Source organism: Euprymna scolopes, chromosome 7 (assembly GCF_053919585.1).
Source record: "Euprymna scolopes isolate OS-2025 chromosome 7, ASM5391958v1, whole genome shotgun sequence".
NCBI lineage: Eukaryota > Metazoa > Mollusca > Cephalopoda > Sepiida > Sepiolidae > Euprymna > Euprymna scolopes.
The window spans coordinates 32,966,321-32,980,607 of record NC_136488.1 but is presented as its reverse complement, the minus strand read 5'-3'; the positions used below and the strand labels follow the sequence as shown (position 1 = coordinate 32,980,607).

At 39.5% G+C, this 14,287-nt stretch overlaps 34 non-coding genes across 34 annotated transcripts; all 34 read left to right on the top strand.

Annotated features, from left to right (window-relative positions):
- Positions 1–509: 509 nt before the first annotated feature.
- Positions 510–580, top strand: Trnag-ucc (transfer RNA glycine (anticodon UCC)). The gene has a single exon. It is a non-coding gene; the product is annotated as a tRNA-Gly (tRNA).
- Positions 581–729: 149 nt separating this feature from the next.
- Trnas-gcu (transfer RNA serine (anticodon GCU)) lies at positions 730–800 on the top strand. The gene has a single exon. It is a non-coding gene; the product is annotated as a tRNA-Ser (tRNA).
- A 150-nt stretch (positions 801–950) lies between these two features.
- Trnag-gcc (transfer RNA glycine (anticodon GCC)) lies at positions 951–1,021 on the top strand. Its single transcript has one exon. It is a non-coding gene; the product is annotated as a tRNA-Gly (tRNA).
- A 368-nt stretch (positions 1,022–1,389) lies between these two features.
- Trnag-gcc (transfer RNA glycine (anticodon GCC)) lies at positions 1,390–1,460 on the top strand. The gene has a single exon. It is a non-coding gene; the product is annotated as a tRNA-Gly (tRNA).
- Positions 1,461–2,051: 591 nt separating this feature from the next.
- Trnag-ucc (transfer RNA glycine (anticodon UCC)) lies at positions 2,052–2,122 on the top strand. Its single transcript has one exon. It is a non-coding gene; the product is annotated as a tRNA-Gly (tRNA).
- Positions 2,123–2,930: 808 nt separating this feature from the next.
- On the top strand, positions 2,931–3,001 carry Trnac-gca (transfer RNA cysteine (anticodon GCA)). The gene has a single exon. It is a non-coding gene; the product is annotated as a tRNA-Cys (tRNA).
- A 149-nt stretch (positions 3,002–3,150) lies between these two features.
- Positions 3,151–3,221, top strand: Trnag-gcc (transfer RNA glycine (anticodon GCC)). The gene has a single exon. It is a non-coding gene; the product is annotated as a tRNA-Gly (tRNA).
- Positions 3,222–4,029: 808 nt separating this feature from the next.
- Positions 4,030–4,100, top strand: Trnav-gac (transfer RNA valine (anticodon GAC)). The gene has a single exon. It is a non-coding gene; the product is annotated as a tRNA-Val (tRNA).
- A 368-nt stretch (positions 4,101–4,468) lies between these two features.
- On the top strand, positions 4,469–4,539 carry Trnav-gac (transfer RNA valine (anticodon GAC)). The gene has a single exon. It is a non-coding gene; the product is annotated as a tRNA-Val (tRNA).
- A 149-nt stretch (positions 4,540–4,688) lies between these two features.
- On the top strand, positions 4,689–4,759 carry Trnag-gcc (transfer RNA glycine (anticodon GCC)). The gene has a single exon. It is a non-coding gene; the product is annotated as a tRNA-Gly (tRNA).
- Positions 4,760–4,908: 149 nt separating this feature from the next.
- On the top strand, positions 4,909–4,979 carry Trnag-gcc (transfer RNA glycine (anticodon GCC)). The gene has a single exon. It is a non-coding gene; the product is annotated as a tRNA-Gly (tRNA).
- A 149-nt stretch (positions 4,980–5,128) lies between these two features.
- On the top strand, positions 5,129–5,199 carry Trnag-gcc (transfer RNA glycine (anticodon GCC)). The gene has a single exon. It is a non-coding gene; the product is annotated as a tRNA-Gly (tRNA).
- Positions 5,200–5,348: 149 nt separating this feature from the next.
- Trnac-gca (transfer RNA cysteine (anticodon GCA)) lies at positions 5,349–5,419 on the top strand. Its single transcript has one exon. It is a non-coding gene; the product is annotated as a tRNA-Cys (tRNA).
- A 149-nt stretch (positions 5,420–5,568) lies between these two features.
- On the top strand, positions 5,569–5,639 carry Trnav-gac (transfer RNA valine (anticodon GAC)). Its single transcript has one exon. It is a non-coding gene; the product is annotated as a tRNA-Val (tRNA).
- A 149-nt stretch (positions 5,640–5,788) lies between these two features.
- Trnav-gac (transfer RNA valine (anticodon GAC)) lies at positions 5,789–5,859 on the top strand. The gene has a single exon. It is a non-coding gene; the product is annotated as a tRNA-Val (tRNA).
- Positions 5,860–6,008: 149 nt separating this feature from the next.
- Trnag-gcc (transfer RNA glycine (anticodon GCC)) lies at positions 6,009–6,079 on the top strand. The gene has a single exon. It is a non-coding gene; the product is annotated as a tRNA-Gly (tRNA).
- A 149-nt stretch (positions 6,080–6,228) lies between these two features.
- On the top strand, positions 6,229–6,299 carry Trnag-gcc (transfer RNA glycine (anticodon GCC)). The gene has a single exon. It is a non-coding gene; the product is annotated as a tRNA-Gly (tRNA).
- A 149-nt stretch (positions 6,300–6,448) lies between these two features.
- Positions 6,449–6,519, top strand: Trnav-gac (transfer RNA valine (anticodon GAC)). Its single transcript has one exon. It is a non-coding gene; the product is annotated as a tRNA-Val (tRNA).
- A 1,028-nt stretch (positions 6,520–7,547) lies between these two features.
- Trnag-ccc (transfer RNA glycine (anticodon CCC)) lies at positions 7,548–7,618 on the top strand. Its single transcript has one exon. It is a non-coding gene; the product is annotated as a tRNA-Gly (tRNA).
- Positions 7,619–7,767: 149 nt separating this feature from the next.
- Positions 7,768–7,838, top strand: Trnag-gcc (transfer RNA glycine (anticodon GCC)). The gene has a single exon. It is a non-coding gene; the product is annotated as a tRNA-Gly (tRNA).
- A 150-nt stretch (positions 7,839–7,988) lies between these two features.
- Positions 7,989–8,059, top strand: Trnag-ccc (transfer RNA glycine (anticodon CCC)). The gene has a single exon. It is a non-coding gene; the product is annotated as a tRNA-Gly (tRNA).
- A 370-nt stretch (positions 8,060–8,429) lies between these two features.
- On the top strand, positions 8,430–8,500 carry Trnag-gcc (transfer RNA glycine (anticodon GCC)). The gene has a single exon. It is a non-coding gene; the product is annotated as a tRNA-Gly (tRNA).
- Positions 8,501–9,310: 810 nt separating this feature from the next.
- Trnag-gcc (transfer RNA glycine (anticodon GCC)) lies at positions 9,311–9,381 on the top strand. Its single transcript has one exon. It is a non-coding gene; the product is annotated as a tRNA-Gly (tRNA).
- A 1,031-nt stretch (positions 9,382–10,412) lies between these two features.
- Positions 10,413–10,483, top strand: Trnag-gcc (transfer RNA glycine (anticodon GCC)). The gene has a single exon. It is a non-coding gene; the product is annotated as a tRNA-Gly (tRNA).
- Positions 10,484–10,853: 370 nt separating this feature from the next.
- Positions 10,854–10,924, top strand: Trnav-gac (transfer RNA valine (anticodon GAC)). Its single transcript has one exon. It is a non-coding gene; the product is annotated as a tRNA-Val (tRNA).
- Positions 10,925–11,073: 149 nt separating this feature from the next.
- On the top strand, positions 11,074–11,144 carry Trnag-gcc (transfer RNA glycine (anticodon GCC)). The gene has a single exon. It is a non-coding gene; the product is annotated as a tRNA-Gly (tRNA).
- A 369-nt stretch (positions 11,145–11,513) lies between these two features.
- On the top strand, positions 11,514–11,584 carry Trnag-gcc (transfer RNA glycine (anticodon GCC)). The gene has a single exon. It is a non-coding gene; the product is annotated as a tRNA-Gly (tRNA).
- A 149-nt stretch (positions 11,585–11,733) lies between these two features.
- On the top strand, positions 11,734–11,804 carry Trnag-gcc (transfer RNA glycine (anticodon GCC)). The gene has a single exon. It is a non-coding gene; the product is annotated as a tRNA-Gly (tRNA).
- A 149-nt stretch (positions 11,805–11,953) lies between these two features.
- Positions 11,954–12,024, top strand: Trnav-gac (transfer RNA valine (anticodon GAC)). Its single transcript has one exon. It is a non-coding gene; the product is annotated as a tRNA-Val (tRNA).
- A 149-nt stretch (positions 12,025–12,173) lies between these two features.
- On the top strand, positions 12,174–12,244 carry Trnav-gac (transfer RNA valine (anticodon GAC)). The gene has a single exon. It is a non-coding gene; the product is annotated as a tRNA-Val (tRNA).
- Positions 12,245–12,393: 149 nt separating this feature from the next.
- Positions 12,394–12,464, top strand: Trnag-gcc (transfer RNA glycine (anticodon GCC)). The gene has a single exon. It is a non-coding gene; the product is annotated as a tRNA-Gly (tRNA).
- Positions 12,465–12,613: 149 nt separating this feature from the next.
- Trnag-gcc (transfer RNA glycine (anticodon GCC)) lies at positions 12,614–12,684 on the top strand. Its single transcript has one exon. It is a non-coding gene; the product is annotated as a tRNA-Gly (tRNA).
- Positions 12,685–12,833: 149 nt separating this feature from the next.
- Trnav-gac (transfer RNA valine (anticodon GAC)) lies at positions 12,834–12,904 on the top strand. Its single transcript has one exon. It is a non-coding gene; the product is annotated as a tRNA-Val (tRNA).
- Positions 12,905–13,932: 1,028 nt separating this feature from the next.
- Positions 13,933–14,003, top strand: Trnag-ccc (transfer RNA glycine (anticodon CCC)). Its single transcript has one exon. It is a non-coding gene; the product is annotated as a tRNA-Gly (tRNA).
- Positions 14,004–14,287: the final 284 nt, after the last annotated feature.

Below are 14,287 nucleotides of genomic sequence, written 5' to 3'. Positions count from 1 at the left end.
TGGAATGACATTCAAAGCATTAATGACAAAATGGCAAAGGAAAGAATTATGTTCTGTGAACGATATATCTCATCGGTGGTTCAGTGGTAGAATGCTCGGCTGCAACACGGGGGCCCGGGTTCGATTCGGGGTCGATGCAATGAAATTTTGTCAAACTCATTAATCAAGAATACATCAAAAATAATTAAATAATGAGAGTGTAATTTCGATTCCTTTTGTTGGAATGACATTCAAAGCATTAATTACAAAATGGCAAAGGAAAGAATTATGTTCTGTGAACCATATATAGAATCGGTGGTTCAGTGGTAGAATGCTCGCCTGCCACGCGGGCGGCCCGGGTTCGATTACCGGTCGATGCAATGAAATTTTGTCAAACTCATTAATGAAGAATACATCAAAAACGAAGTAAATAATGAGAGTGTAATTTCGATTCCTTTTGTTGGAATGACATTCAAAGCATTAATGACAAAATGGCAAAGGAAAGAATTATGTTCTGTGAACGATATATCGCATCGGTGGTTCAGTGGTAGAATGCTCGCCTTCCACGCGGGCAGCACGGGTTCGATTCCCGGTCGATGCAATGAAATTTTGTCAAACTCATTAATGAAGAATACATCAAAAATAAGTAAATAATGAGAGTGTGATTTCGATTCCTTTTGTTGGAATGACGTTCAAAGCATTAATGACAAAATGGCAAAGGAAAGAATTATGTTCTGTGAACGATATATCGCATCGGTGGTTCAGTGGTAGAATGCGCGCCTGCTACGCGGGCGGCCCGGGTTCGATTCCCGGTCGATGCAATGAAATTTTGTCAAACTCATTAATGAAGAATACATCGAAAACGAAGTAAATAATGAGAGTGTAATTTCGATTCCTTTTGTTGGAATGACATTCAAAGCATTAATGACAAAATGGCAAAGGAAAGAATTATGTTCTGTGAACGATATATCGCATCGGTGGTTCAGTGGTAGAATGCTCGCCTGCCACGCGGGCGGCCCGGGTTCGATTCCCGGTCGATGCAATGAAATTGTGTCAAACTCATTAATGAAGAATACATCAAAAATAAGTAAATAATGAGAGTGTAATTTCGTTTCCTTTTGTTGGAATGACATTCAAAGCATTAATGACAAAATGGCAAAGGAAAGAATTATGTTCTGTGAACGATATATCGCATCGGTGGTTCAGTGGTTGAAGTCTCGCCTGCCACGCGGGCGGCCCGGGTTCGATTCCCGGTCGATGCAATGAAATTTTGTCAAACTCATTAATGAAGAATACATAAAAAATAAGTAAATAATGAGAGTGTAATTTCGATTCCTTTTGTTGGAATGACATTAAAGCATTAATGACAAAATGGAAAAGGAAAGAATTACGTTCTGTTAACGATATATTGCATCGGTGGTTCAGTGGTAGAATGCTCGCCTGCCACGCGGGCGGCCCGGGTTCGATTCCCGGTCGATGCAATGAAATTTTGTCAAACTCATTAATGAAGAATACATCAAAAATACGTAAATAATGAGAGTGTAATTTCGATTCCTTTTGTTGGAATGACATTCAAAGCATTAATGACAAAATGGCAAAGGAAATAATTATGTTCTGTGAACGATATATCGCATCGGTGGTTCAGTGGTAGAATGCTCGCCTGCAACGCGGGAGGCCCGGGATCAATAAACGATCCAATGCAATGAAATTTTGTCAAACTCATTAATGAAGAATACATAAACAACGAAGTAAATAATGAGAGTGTAATTTCGATTCCTTTTGTTGGAATGACATTCAAAGCATTAATGACAAAATGGCAAAGGAAAGAATTATGTTCACTGAACGATATATCGCATCGGTATTTCAGTGGTAGAATGCTCGGCTGCAACACGGGGGGCCCGGGATCGATTCCGGGTCGATGCAATGAAATTTTGTCAAACTCATTAATCAAGAATACAGAAAAAATAATTAAATAATGAGAGTGTAATTTCGATTCCTTTTGTTGGAATGACATTCAAAGCATTAATGACAAAATGGCAAAGGAAAGAATTATGTTCTGTGGACGATATATCGCATCGGTGGTTCAGTGGTAGAATGCTCGCCTTCCACACGGGCGGCCCGGGTTCGATTCCTGGTCGATGTAATGAAATTTTGTCAAACTCATTAATGAAGAATACATCAGAAATAAGTAAATAATGAGAGTGTACTTTCGATTCCTTTTGTTGGAATGACATTCAAAGTATTAATGACAAAATGCCAAAGGAAAGAATCATGTTCTGTTAACGATATATTGCATCGGTCGTTCAGTGGTAGACTGCTCGCCTGCCACACGGGCGGCCCGGGTTCGATTCCCGGTCGATGCAATGAAATTTTGTCAAACTCATTAATGAAGAATACATCAAAAATAAGTAAATAATGAGAGTGTAATTTCGATTCCTTTTGTTGGAAAGACATTCAAAGCATTAATGACAAAATGGCAAAGGAAAGAATTATGTTCTGTGAACGATATATCGCATCGGCGGTTCAGTGGTAGAATGCTCGGCTGCAACACGGGGCCCGGGTTCGATTCGGGGTCGATGCAATGAAATGTTGTCAAACTCATTAATCAAGAATACATCAAAAATAATTAAATAATGAGAGTGTAATTTCGATTCCTTTTGTTGGAATGACATTCAAAGCATTAATGACAAAATGGCAAAGGAAAGAATTATGTTCCGTGAACGATATATCGCATCGGTGGTTCAGTGTTAGGATGCTCGCCTGCCACGCGGGCGGCCCGGGTTCGATTCCCGGTCGATGCAATGAAATTTTGTCAAACTCATTAATGAAGAATACATCAAAAACGAAGTAAATAATGAGAGTGTAATTTCGATTCCTTTTGTTGGAATGACATTCAAAGCATTAATGACAAAATGGCAAAGGAAAGAATTATGTTCTGTGATCGATATATCGCATCGGTGGTTCAGTGGTAGAATGCTCGGCTGCAACGCGGGGGGCCCGGGTTCGATTCCCGGTCGATGCAATGAAATTTTGTCAAACTCATTAATGAAGAATACATCAAAAATAATTAAATATTGAGAGTGTAATTTCGATTCCTTTTGTTGGAATGACATTCAAAGCATTAATGACAAAATGGCAAAGGAAAGAAGTATGTTCTGTGAACAATATATCGCATCGGTGGTTCAGTGGTAGAATGCTCGCCTGCCACGCGGGCGGCCCGGGTTCGATTCCCGGTCGATGCAATGAAATTTTGTCAAACTCATTAATGAAGCATACATCAAAAATAAGTAAATAATGAGAGTGTAATTTCGATTCCTTTTGTTGGAATGACATTCAAAGTATTAATGACAAAATGGCAAAGGAAAGAATTATGTTCTGTGAACGATATATCGCATTGGTGGTTCAGTGGTAGAATGCTCGGCTGCTACACGATGGGCTCGGGTTCGATTCCGGGTCGATGCAATGAAACTTTGTCAAACTCATTAATCAAGAATACATCAAAAATCATTATATAATGAGATTGTAATTTCGATTCCTTTTGTTGGAATGACATTCAAAGCATTAATGACAAAATGGCAAAGGAAAGAATTATGTTCTGTGAACGATATATCGCATCGGTGGATCAGTGGTAGAATGCTCGCCTGCCAGGCGGGCGGTCCGGGTTCGATTCCGGGTCGATGCAATGAAATTTTGTCAAACTCATTAATGAAGAATACTTCAAAAATGATTAAATAATGAGAGTGTAATTTCGATTCCTTTTGTTGGAATGACATTCAAAGCATTAATGACAAAATGGCAAAGGAAAGAATTATGTTCTGTGAACGATATATCTCATCGGTGGTTCAGTGGTAGAATGCTCGGCTGCAACACGGGGGCCCGGGTTCGATTCGGGGTCGATGCAATGAAATTTTGTCAAACTCATTAATCAAGAATACATCAAAAATAATTAAATAATGAGAGTGTAATTTCGATTCCTTTTGTTGGAATGACATTCAAAGCATTAATGACAAAATGGCAAAGGAAAGAATTATGTTCTGTGACCGATATATCGCATCGGTGGTTCAGTGGTAGAATGCTCGGCTGACACGCGGGCGGCCCGGGTTCGATTCCCGGTCGATGCAATGAAATTTTGTCAAACTCATTAATGAAGAATACATAAAAAGAAGTAAATAATGAGAGTGTAATTTCGATTCCTTTTATTGGAATGACATTCAAAGCATTAATGACAAAATGGCAAAGGAAAGAATTATGTTCTGTGAACGATATATCGCATCGGTGGTTCAGTGGTAGAATGCTCGCCTGCCACGCGGGCGGCACGTGTTCGATTCCCGGTCGATGCAATGAAATTTTGTCAAACTCATTAATGAAGAATACATCAAAAAGAAGTAAATAATGAGAGTGTAATTTCGATTCCTTTTGCTGGAATGACATTCAAAGCATTAATGACAAAATGGCAAAGGAAAGAATTATGTTCTGTGAACGATATATCGCATCGGTGGTTCAGTGGTAGAATGCTCGGCTGACACGCGGGGTGCACGGGTTCGATTCCCGGTCGATGCAATTAAATTTTGTCAAACTCATTAATGAAGAATACATCAAAAAGAAGTAAATAATGAGAGTGTTATTTCGATTCCTTTTGTTGGAATGACATTCAAAGCATTAATGACAAAATGACAAAGGAAAGAATTATGTTCTGTGAACGATATATCGCATCGGTGGTTCAGTGGTAGAATGCTCGCCTGCCACGCGGGCGGCCCGGGTTCGATTCCCGGTCGATGCAATGAAATTTTGTCAAACTCATTAATGAAGAATACATCAAAAAGAAGTAAATAATGAGAGTGTAATTTCGATTCCTTTTGTTGGAATGACATTCAAAGCATTCATGACAAAATGGCAAAGGAAAGAATTATGTTCTGTGAACGATATATCGCATCGGTGGTTCAGTGGTAGAATGCTCGCCTGCCACGCGGGCGGCACGGGTTCGATTCCCGGTCGATGCAATGAAATTTTGTCAAACTCATTAATGAAGAATACATCAAAAAGAAGTAAATAATGAGAGTGTAATTTCGATTCCTTTTGTTGGAATGACATTCAAAGCATTCATGACAAAATGGCAAAGGAAAGAATTATGTTCTGTGAACGATATATCGCATCGGTGGTTCAGTGGTAGAATGCTCGCCTGCCACGCGGGCGGCCCGGGTTCGATTCCCGGTCGATGCAATGAAATTTTGTCAAACTCATTAATGAAGAATACATCAAAAAGAAGTAAATAATGAGAGTGTAATTTCGATTCCTTTTATTGGAATGACATTCAAAGCATTCATGACAAAATGGCAAAGGAAAGAATTATGTTCTGTGAACGATATATCGCATCGGTGGTTCAGTGGTAGAATGCTCGCCTGCAACGCGGGCGGCCCGGGTTCGATTCCCGGTCGATGCAATGAAATTTTGTCAAACTCATTAATGAAGAATACATCAAAAATAAGTAAATAATGAGAGTGTAATTTCGATTCCTTTTGCTGGAATGACATTCAAAGCATTAATGACAAAATGGCAAAGGAAAGAATTATGTTCTGTGAACGATATATCGCATCGGTGGTTCAGTGGTAGAATGCTCGGCTGACACGCGGGCGGCACGGGTTCGATTCCCGGTCGATGCAATGAAATTTTGTCAAACTCATTAATGAAGAATATATCAAAAATAAGTAAATAATGAGAGTGTAATTTCGATTCCTTTTGCTGGAATGACATTCAAAGCATTAATGACAGAATGGCAAAGGAAAGAATTATGTTCTGTGAACGATATATCGCATCGGTGGTTCAGTGGTAGAATGCTCGGCTGACACGCGGGCTGCACGGGTTCGATTCCCGGTCGATGCAATGAAATTTTGTCAAACTCATTCATGAAGAATACATCAAATAGAAGTAAATAATGAGAGTGTAATTTCGATTCCTTTTGTTGGAATGACATTCAAAGCATTCATGACAAAATGGCAAAGGAAAGAATTATGTTCTGTGAACGATATATCGCATCGGTGGTTCAGTGGTAGAATGCTCGCCTGCCACGCGGGCGGCCCGGGTTCGATTCCCGGTCGATGCAATGAAATTTTGTCAAACGTATTAATGAAGTATACATCAAAAAGAAGTAAATAATGAGAGTGTAATTTCGATTCCTTTTGTTGGAATGACATTCAAAGCATTCATGACAAAATGGCAAAGGAAAGAATTATGTTCTGTAAACGATATATCGCATCGGTGGTTCAGTGGTAGAATGCTCGCCTGCCACGCGGGCGGCCCGGGTTCGATTCCCGGTCGATGCAATGAAATTTTGTCAAACTCATTAATGAAGAATACATCAAAAAGAAGTAAATAATGAGAGTGTAATTTCGATTCCTTTTGCTGGAATGACATTCAAAGCATTAATGACAAAATGGCAAAGGAAAGAATTATGTTCTGTGAACGATATATCGCATCGGTGGTTCAGTGGTAGAATGCTCGGCTGACACGCGGGCGGCACGGGTTCGATTCCCGGTCGATGCAATGAAATTTTGTCAAACTCATTAATGAAGAATACATCAAAAAGAAGTAAATAATGAGAGTGTAATTTCGATTCCTTTTGTTGGAATGACATTCAAAGCATTAATGACAAAATGGCAAAGGAAATAAATATGTTCTGTGAACGATATATCGCATCGGTGGTTCAGTTGTAGAATGCTCGCCTGCCACTGTGGCAGCCTTGGTTCGATTCCCGGTCGATGCAATGAAATTTTTCAAACTCATTAATGAAGAATACAAAAAAATTAAGTAAATAATGAGAGTGTAATTTCGATTCCTTTTGTTGGAATGACATTCAAAGCATTAATGACAAAATGGCAAAGGAAAGAATTATGTTCTGTGAACGATATATCGCATCGGTGGTTCAGTGGTAGAATGCTCGCCTGCCACGCGGGCGGCCCGGTTTCGATTTCCGGTCGATACAATGAAATTATGTCAAACTCATTAACGAAGAATACATAAAGATTAAGTAAATAATGAGAGTGTAATTTCGATTCCGTTTGTTGGAATGACATTCAAAGCATTAATGACAAAATGGCAAAGGAAAGAATTATGTTCTGTGAACGATATATCGCATCGGTTGTACAGTGGTAGAATGCTCGTCTGCCACTGTGGCAGCCCGGGTTCGATTCCCGGTCGATGCAATGAAATTTTGTCAAACTCATTAATGAAGAACACATCTAAAATACGTAAATAATGAGAGTGTAATTCCGATTCCTTTTGTTGGAATGACATTCAAAGCATTAATGACAAAAGGGCAAAGGAAAGAATTATGTTCTGTGAACGATATATCGCATCGGTGGTTCAGTGGTAGAATGCTAACCTGCCACGCGGGCGGCCCGGGTGCGATTCCCGGTCGATGCAATGAAATTTTTTCAAACTCATCAATGAAGAACACATCTAAAATAAGTAAATAATGAGAGTGTAATTTCGATTCCTTTTGTTGGAATGACATTTAAAGCATTAATGACAAAATGGCAAAGGAAAGAATTATGTTCTGTGAACGATATATCGCATCGGTGGTTCAGTGGTAGAATGCTCGCCTCCCACGCGGGCGGCCCGGGTTCGATTCCCGGTCGATGCAATGAAAATTTGTCAAACTCTTTAATTAACAATACATCAAAAATAATTAAATAATGAGAGTGTAATTTCGATTCCTTTTGTTGGAATGACATTCAAAGCATTAATGACAAAATGGCAAAGGAAAGAATTATGTTCTGTGAACGATATATCGCATCGGTGGTTCAGTGGGAGAATGCTCGCCTGCCATGCGGGCGGCCCGGGTTCGATTCCCGGTCGATGCAATGAAATTTTGCAAAACTCATTAATGAAGAATACATAAAAAACGAAGTAAATAATGAGAGTGTAATTTCGATTCCTTTTGTTGGAATGACATTCAAAGCATTAATTACAAAATGGCAAAGGAAAGAATTATGTTCTGTGAACGATATATCGCATCGGTGGTTCAGTGGTAGAATGCTCGCCTCCCACGCGGGCGGCCCGGGTTCGATTCCCGGTCGATGCAATGAAACTTTGTCAAACTCTTTAATTAACAATACATCAAAAATAAGTAAATAATGAGAGTGTAATTTCGATTCCTTTTGTTGGAATGACATTCAAAGCATTAATGAAAAAATGGCAAAGGAAAGAATTATGTTCTGTGAACGATATATCGCATCGGTGGTTCAGTGGTAGAATGCACGCCTGCCACGCGGGCGGCCCGGGGTCGATTCCCGGTCGATGCAATGAAATTTTGTCAAACTCAATTATGAAGAATACATAAAAATATAAGTAAATAATGAGAGTGTAATTTGGATTCCTTTTGTTGGAATGACATTCAAAGCATTAATGACAAAATGGCAAAGGAAAGTATTATGTTCTGTGAACGATATATCGCATCGGTGGTTCAGTGGTAGAATGCTCGCCTGCCACGCGGGCGGCCCGGGTTCGATTCCCGGTCGATGCAAAGAAATTTTGTAAAACTCATTAATGAAGAATACATAAAAAACGAAGTAAATAATGAGAGTGTAATTTCGATTCCTTTTGTTGGAATGACATTCAAAGCATTAATGACAAAATGGCAAAGGAAAGAATTATGTTCTGTGAACGATATATCGCATCGGTGGTTCAGTGGTAGAATGCTCGCCTGCCACTGTGGCGGCCCGGGTTGGATTCCCGGTCGATGCAATGAAAATTTGTCAAACTCATTAATGAAGAATACATCAAAAATTAGTAAATAATGAGAGTGTAAGTTGGATTCCTTTTGTTGGAATGACATTCAAAGCATTAATAACAAAATGGCAAAGGTTAGAATTATGTTCTGTGAACGATATATCGCATCGGTGGTTCAGTGGTAGAATGCTCGCCTGCCACTGTGGCGGCCCGGGTTCGATTCCCGGTCGATGCAATGAAATTTTGTCAAACTCATTAATGAAGAATACATAAAAACGAAGTAAATAATTAGAGTGTAATTTCGATTCCTTTTGTTGGAATGACATTCAAAGCATTAATGACAAAATGGCAAAGGAAAGAATTATGTTCTGTGAACGATATATCGCATCGGTGGTTCAGTGGTAGAATGCTCGCCTGCCACTGTGGCGGCCCGGGTTCGATTCCCGGTCGATGCAATGAAATTTTGTCAAACTCATTAATGAAGAATACATCAAAAATTAGTAAATAATGAGAGTGTAAGTTGGATTCCTTTTGTTGGAATGACATTCAAAGCATTAATGAAAAAATGGCAAAGGAAAGAATTATGTTCTGTGAACGATATATCGCATCGGTGGTTCAGTGGTAGAATGCTCGCCTGCCACGCAGGCGGCCCGGGTTCGATTCCCGGTCGATGCAATGAAATTTTGTCAAACTCATTAATGAAGAATACATCAAAAATAAGTAAATAATGAGAGTGTAATTTCGATTCCTTTTGTTGGAATGACATTCAAAGCATTAATGACAAAATGGCAACGGAAAGAAATACGTTCTGTGAACGATATATCGCATCGGTGGTTCAGTGGTATTAGGCTGGCCTGCCACGCGGGCGGCCCGGATTCGATTCCGGGTCGATGCAATGAAATTTTTTCTAACTCATTAATGAAGAATACATAAAAAACGAAGTAAATAATGAGAGTGTAATTTCGATTCCTTTTGCTGGAATGACATTCAAAGCATTAATGACAAAATGGCAAAGGAAAGAATTATGTTCTTTGAACGATATATCGCATCGGTGATTCAGTGGTAGAATGCTCGCCGACAATGCAGGCGGGCCGGGTTCGATTCCCGGTCGAAGGAATGAAATTTTGTCAAACTCATTAATGAAGAATACATCAAAAACGAAGTAAATAATGAGCGTGTAATTTCGATTCCTTTTGTTGGAATGACATTCAAAGCATTAATGACAAAATGGCAAAGGAAAGAATTGTGTTCTGCGAGAGATATGTCGCATTGGTGGTTCAGTTGTAGAATGCTCGGCTGCCACACGGGCGGCCAAGGTTCGATTCCCGGTCGATGCAATGAAATTTTGTCAAACTCATTAAATAAGAATACACAAAAAACGAAGTAAATAATGAGCATGTAATTTCGATTCCTTTTGTTGGAATGACATTCAAAGCATTAATGACAAAATGGCAAAGGAAAGAATTATGTTCTGTGAACGATATATCGCATCGGTGGTTCAGTGGTAGAATGCTCGGCTGCCACACAGTGGCCCGGGTTCGATTCCGGGTCGATGCAATGAAATTTTTTCAAACTCATTAATGAAGAATACATCAAACATAAGTAAATAATGAGCATGTAAATTCGATTCCTTTTGTTGGAATGACATTCAAAGCATTAATTACAAAATGGCAAAGGAAAGAATTATGTTCTGTGAACGATATATCGCATCGGTGGTTCAGTGGTAGAATGCTCGCCTGCCACGCGGGCGGCCCGGGTTCGATTCCTGGTCGATGCAATGAAATTTTGTCAAACTCAATAATGAAGAATACATAAAAGACGAAGTAAATAATGAGAGTGTAATTTCGATTCCTTTTGTTGGAATGACATTCAAAGCATTAATGACAAAATGGCAAAGGACAGAATTATGTTCTGTGAACGATATATCGCATCGGTGGTTCAGTGGTAGAATGCTCGCCTGCCACACGGGCGGCACGTGTTCGATTCCCGGTCGATGCAATGAAATTTTGTCAAACTCATTAATGAAGAATACATCAAAAAGAAGTAAATAATGAGAGTGTAATTTCGATTCCTTTTGCTGGAATGACATTCAAAGCATTAATGACAAAATGGCAAAGGAAAGAATTATGTTCTGTGAACGATATATCGCATCGGTGGTTCAGTGGTAGAATGCTCGGCTGACACGCGGGGTGCACGGGTTCGATTCCCGGTCGATGCAATTAAATTTTGTCAAACTCATTAATGAAGAATACATCAAAAAGAAGTAAATAATGAGAGTGTAATTTCGATTCCTTTTGTTGGAATGACATTCAAAGCATTAATGACAAAATGACAAAGGAAAGAATTATGTTCTGTGAACGATATATCGCATCGGTGGTTCAGTGGTAGAATGCTCGCCTGCCACGCGGGCGGCCCGGGATCGATTCCCGGTCGATGCAATGAAATTTTGTCAAACTCATTAATGAACAATACATCAAAAAGAAGTAAATAATGAGAGTGTAATTTCGATTCCTTTTGTTGGAATAACATTCAAAGCATTCATGACAAAATGGCAAAGGAAAAAATTATGTTCTGTGAACGATATATCGCATCGGTGGTTCAGTGGTAGAATGCTCGCCTGCCACTGTGGCGGCCCGGGTTCGATTCCCGGTCGATGCAATGAAATTTTGTCAAACTCATTAATGAAGAATACATAAAAAATAAGTAAATAATGAGAGTGTAATTTCGATTCCTTTTGTTGGAATGACATTCAAAGCATTAATGACAAAATGGCAAAGGAAAGAATTATGTTCTGTGAACGATATATCGCATCGGTGGTTCAGTGGTAGAATGCTCGCCTGCCACGCGGGCGGCCCGGGTTCGATTCCCGGTCGATGCAATGAAATTTTGTCAAACTCATTAATGAAGAATACATCAAAAAGAAGTAAATAATGAGAGTGTAATTTCGATTCCTTTTATTGGAATGACATTCAAAGCATTCATGACAAAATGGCAAAGGAAAGAATTATGTTCTGTGAACGATATATCGCATCGGTGGTTCAGTGGTAGAATGCTCGCCTGCCACGCGGGCGGCCCGGGTTCGATTCCCGGTCGATGCAATGAAATTTTGTCAAACTCATTAATGAAGAATACATCAAAAAGAAGTAAATAATGAGAGTGTAATTTCGATTCCTTTTGCTGGAATGACATTCAAAGCATTAATGACAAAATGGCAAAGGAAAGAATTATGTTCTGTGAACGATATATCGCATCGGTGGTTCAGTGGTAGAATGCTCGGCTGACACGCGGGCGGCACGGGTTCGATTCCCGGTCGATGCAATGAAATTTTGTCAAACTCATTAATGAAGAATACATCAAAAAGAAGTAAATAATGAGAGTGTAATTTCGATTCCTTTTGCTGGAATGACATTCAAAGCATTAATGACAGAATGGCAAAGGAAAGAATTATGTTCTGTGAACGATATATCGCATCGGTGGTTCAGTGGTAGAATGCTCGGCTGACACGCGGGCGGCACGGGTTCGATTCCCGGTCGATGCAATGAAATTTTGTCAAACTCATTCATGAAGAATACATCAAATAGAAGTAAATAATGAGAGTGTAATTTCGATTCCTTTTGTTGGAATGACATTCAAAGCATTCATGACAAAATGGCAAAGGAAAGAATTATGTTCTGTGAACGATATATCGCATCGGTGGTTCAGTGGTAGAATGCTCGCCTGCCACGCGGGCGGCCCGGGTTCGATTCCCGGTCGATGCAATGAAATTTTGTCAAACGTATTAATGAAGAATACATCAAAAAGAAGTAAATAATGAGAGTGTAATTTCGATTCCTTTTGTTGGAATGACATTCAAAGCATTCATGACAAAATGGCAAAGGAAAGAATTATGTTCTGTGAACGATATATCGCATCGGTGGTTCAGTGGTAGAATGCTCGCCTGCCACGCGGGCGGCCCGGGTTCGATTCCCGGTCGATGCAATGAAATTTTGTCAAACTCATTAATGAAGAATACATCAAAAAGAAGTAAATAATGAGAGTGTAATTTCGATTCCTTTTGCTGGAATGACATTCAAAGCATTAATAACAAAATGGCAAAGGAAAGAATTATGTTCTGTGAACGATATATCGCATCGGTGGTTCAGTGGTAGAATGCTCGGCTGACACGCGGGCGGCACGGGTTCGATTCCCGGTCGATGCAATGAAATTTTGTCAAACTCATTAATGAAGAATACATCAAAAAGAAGTAAATAATGAGAGTGTAATTTCGATTCCTTTTGTTGGAATGACATTCAAAGCATTAATGACAAAATGGCAAAGGAAAGAAATATGTTCTGTGAACGATATATCGCATCGGTGGTTCAGTGGTAGAATGCTCGCCTGCCACTGTGGCAGCCTTGGTTCGATTCCCGGTCGATGCAATGAAATTTTTCAAACTCATTAATGAAGAATACAAAAAAATTAAGTAAATAATGAGAGTGTAATTTCGATTCCTTTTGTTGGAATGACATTCAAAGCATTAATGACAAAATGGCAAAGGAAAGAATTATGTTCTGTGAACGATATATCGCATCGGTGGTTCAGTGGTAGAATGCTCGCCTGCCACGCGGGCGGCCCGGTTTCGATTTCTGGTCGATACAATGAAATTATGTCAAACTCATTAACGAAGAATACATAAAGATTAAGTAAATAATGAGAGTGTAATTTCGATTCCGTTTGTTGGAATGACATTCAAAGCATTAATGACAAAATGGCAAAGGAAAGAATTATGTTCTGTGAACGATATATCGCATCGGTTGTACAGTGGTAGAATGCTCGTCTGCCACTGTGGCAGCCCGGGTTCGATTCCCGGTCGATGCAATGAAATTTTGTCAAACTCATTAATGAAGAACACATCTAAAATACGTAAATAATGAGAGTGTAATTCGGATTCCTTTTGTTGGAATGACATTCAAAGCATTAATGACAAAAGGGCAAAGGAAAGAATTATGTTCTGTGAACGATATATCGCATCGGTGGTTCAGTGGTAGAATGCTAACCTGCCACGCAGGCGGCCCGGGTGCGATTCCCGGTCGATGCAATGAAATTTTTTCAAACTCATCAATGAAGAACACATCTAAAATAAGTAAATAATGAGAGTGTAATTTCGATTCCTTTTGTTGGAATGACATTCAAAGCATTAATGACAAAATGGCAAAGGAAAGAATTATGTTCTGTGAACGATATATCGCATCGGTGGTTCAGTGGTAGAATGCTCGCCTCCCACGCGGGCGGCCCGGGTTCGATTCCCGGTCGATGCAATGAAACTTTGTCAAACTCTTTAATTAACAATACATCAAAAATAAGTAAATAATGAGAGTGTAATTTCGATTCCTTTTGTTGGAATGACATTCAAAGCATTAATGAAAAAATGGCAAAGGAAAGAATTATGTTCTGTGAACGATATATCGCATCGGTGGTTCAGTGGTAGAATGCACGCCTGCCACGCGGGCGGCCCGGGGTCGATTCCCGGTCGATGCAATGAAATTTTGTCAAACTCAATTATGAAGAATACATAAAAATATAAGTAAATAATGAGAGTGTA